The sequence below is a fragment of the Rhinolophus sinicus genome, chromosome 7, assembly GCF_057876585.1.
Source record: "Rhinolophus sinicus isolate RSI-liver-muscle chromosome 7, RSI-T2T, whole genome shotgun sequence".
NCBI classification, from domain to species: domain Eukaryota; kingdom Metazoa; phylum Chordata; class Mammalia; order Chiroptera; family Rhinolophidae; genus Rhinolophus; species Rhinolophus sinicus.
In genome coordinates this window covers 49,881,571-49,884,951 of record NC_142507.1, presented here as the reverse complement: position 1 = coordinate 49,884,951, position 3,381 = coordinate 49,881,571, and positions in this window count along the sequence as shown.

Sequence of the window (3,381 nt, the reverse complement as noted above, 5' to 3'; positions counted from 1 at the left end):
GCAGCTCTCGCGTTCTTTAGGACATTTGTAAAAACTACAAGTGGCCTAGACCTTTTAAAATCCTGACATTCGCCCATCCAAACTTCAAAACCTCCACTCTTGAAATGCTGGGGTCTGAGACCTTTCGTTTCGTTTTTCTGCTACCATCTCTCAGGGACTTTCAGTTCTCTACCCTGGCACATACAGCGGGATCCTTTCCACTCTCAGGCCTCCTCAGCTTAGCGAAACACATGGGGAAGGATCTGTACTGGGGCACCCCAGCCCTGTAGGACTCTTTTGGCTGCAACACATAGAACTCAAAATAGCTTCAGCCCAAAAGGGAATGTTTTGGCTCTTGTAACTAAAAGTCTGGGGTACTTGGCTTCAGGCATGATCAAATAATGTAAGGCTTTGCTCTCTCTCTCTCTCTCTCTCTCTCTCTCTCTCTCTCTCTCTCTCTCTCTCTCTCTCATGCGCACACACACTTTTTCTCAGCCCTACTTCTTCTAGGAGTTTATCCTTTGTACAACAATGGAATAGGTTCACTGGCAAGTGTTGGCCATGTACCCACCACTAAAGTCTCAGGGCCAGAAGGGGGTTATTTCCTGAAACGAGCTGTTACAAAAAAAAAAAAAAGAAAAAAAAGAAAGAAAGAAAAAGGAAAAAGGAAAAAAAAAGAGGAAGTGGATGCTTTCTAGGATAAGTAGATGACCACCTTGTACTTGAAAGCTTAACCCATGAAGGCAAATCTAGCCAGGTCAATTCCCCCGTTGAAAGGGGATGAGAATTGTTACCTATTCTACCTCAAAGTGAAGGGGAAAAAAGGCAAGGGTAAAATATTTGCTTAATTTAAAAATAAAATAAAGCCCATGCCCACAGGCTGAAAAGTTCAGACTTTCCTGAAGTTGCTGAGTGCCTTTGGAACCTGTTGTCAAGTTGGAAAAGGCTCCATTCTCGCACTGTGGTGGCCTGTCCTCCGCTCCCAGGCTTGTCTATTACCTTCCCCTGAGGACATGAAGGGCAGGGGAGGGCGCATGACGAGGGAGAAAGGAATGTCATTTCTGTCTGGTCTCAGACTCCCTATCTTAGCTGGGAACGCGCAGTTTGTTCATTTCAAGCTCAACATCTTCAACAATGATTTGTAGCAGGAATTAGTTAATTCAGCAAGTATTTGTTGAATGCCTAATCTCTTACCCTTTCTCTCTCCTCTGTCTTCACCCTCTGCCTCTCTCCTAAGACCTTTCCCATCAGCATTTGAACCTTCTCAAGGAGCTCTCGTCTTAAAAACCAAACACATAAAAGCCCCACAGAAAATCCTCCTTAGAGCTCCCTGCCTTCCTAGCTGTCACCCCTTCACAACCAAATTCCACGCTAAGTTCTCTACGGAAGATCTGAATTTTTCTCACCTCCCGTCCCCTCCTCAGGCCACTCCTGCTCCCACTGGAACAAGAGGATTCCTTGCTGGGGACACAAACATCTGTATGTGGCTTTGTTACAGAACTTAAATACTGTGTAGTAATTACGGAAGTTGGTCAACTGGAGTGTGAGCCTCTTGAGGGTAAGACATGGCTCGTTACTCTGTTACTCGTTACTCATAACTGTCTTATTGTGGAGTGTTATCATATGTCTACCCCAAGCATAGTGACTACGTAGCATGTAGTGAGTGTTAAATGCATCTTTGTGAAAGTAACTGACTGACCTGCACTGGCAACAAGAGAGAAGGGACAGGTTTGGTATGGGATGGAGCTAAGTGAAGTTTCAGTATCTTGAGCTGAAGTTGGGAATGTGGGAGGAAAGAGGAGAGGGTATTTGAAGCAAGGCAAAAATGTCTTCAGCGAGGGGGGGTCGTCAATGTTAAAGGCTACAGGCAAGTGTATCATCTTTTCAAATGGAACACTGCCAAGTGGTCTCTGGATTTGCCAAATGATTACCAAGTCTTTTTTTGGGGGGGTTGGGGGGAGAGTGGCCGTTTCACTGGAATGTTACCAGACTGCAAACCATTAAGAAGCAGTAGTTTGTAGGGTCTGGAAAATGCAAGGATCGCAGCACAATGAATTCAGGTGGACTGTCAACAGAGTGACACACAACAGGAACTTGGTGTGTGTGAGGGGGGCTGGCGATCACATCTATATGTTCTTACCTGAAATGAGTCCAGCACATCTTCTCCCCGGGGTTAAGGATCTCCGGGGGGAAAAGGACCTACAGGGGAATACAAAAGTCGATAACACTTTTCTTAACTGTAAATTACGTCCTTCACGCCACTGTTGGAATCCAGGTGCATTTGGAATGGGAGTGCCCAAGTGGCTATGACAGGTTATTGTGACCTGATGACTTTTTCAATACATTTCAGACCATCCTGGAACTCCCCCTTTCCTAGGTCCGTTCATGACATACTGACCACTCTCTTTGTGAGAAAACACTGCTTTTAGTCATTTAGTCTCTATGTGGCCCTTCCTTGATTTTTCCCACGAGGGGCCTGGAGCTCTAGTTCCAGAATTAGACAGGAATTTGTGGAGGATGTTACAGCCAGACTCTAGATAGGCTGCAAGTGGAGTTCCTCTCTGGTAGCCAACGTCTTCCTTCCCTAAACCTTCCCCGCACACACGCATAGAGTGGCCGTCACGTCTGTTTTGTAGGACCCAGGAAACCGAATCCTGAAGGTGAACGAGAAAAAGATAAGCAGCAAGTCCAGCACGTTCCCAATTCAGCAGCACACGGGTGTTATTTTTTTTAACGTGTCTTATAATTAATTCATGCACTTTGTTTCCAATCTCTTAGTTTAATTACTTTTCTTGAAAAGATGCCTGGGACGCGGCCAACATCGCAGGGAGGAATGTCACCGGGTCAGAATCTGGAAACAATCAGGTCTTATGGTTTTAAGGACGAAGCGCCAAGATCTTAAGGAACCTGAATTCCTGGTGAGCAGTGAAGTTCTTTCATCCGCCCCCAGCAAGATTCCGGTGGTTTGTAAAAAAGAAAAGGAAAAAGATAAGTCTATTAAAAAACCAGGTCAGCCCAGAGCGAACCCTCCTCAAACTTCCTCTTTTCTAAAGGGCTCTCCCCCCGCAGAGTCCTTTCGCACGCCGCGACAGCTCAGCGGCAGGACCCCACAGCGGGGACCGCCGCCTGCGTGGGGAGCGCGGATTCCAGCGCGGCGCCCGGGTCCCCGAGAGTCGCCGGCTCACCGAGCGGCGCGGGGCGGGCCCGGGGCGCGACTCCCCGCCGCCTCCACACTTGGAGCGCTTAGGGACGCAGGGAGCCCCTCTCCTCCAGTCCCTGGGTCCCAGTCGGGCTGTGGTCGCAGGAAGGCCCCGGGAACTACAAATCGAGGCATGCTGGGAACATTCCCCTGCTCCTCCCAGGAAATGTCCTTTGTCCAGCCCTACAGGAAGCCCCAGTGAG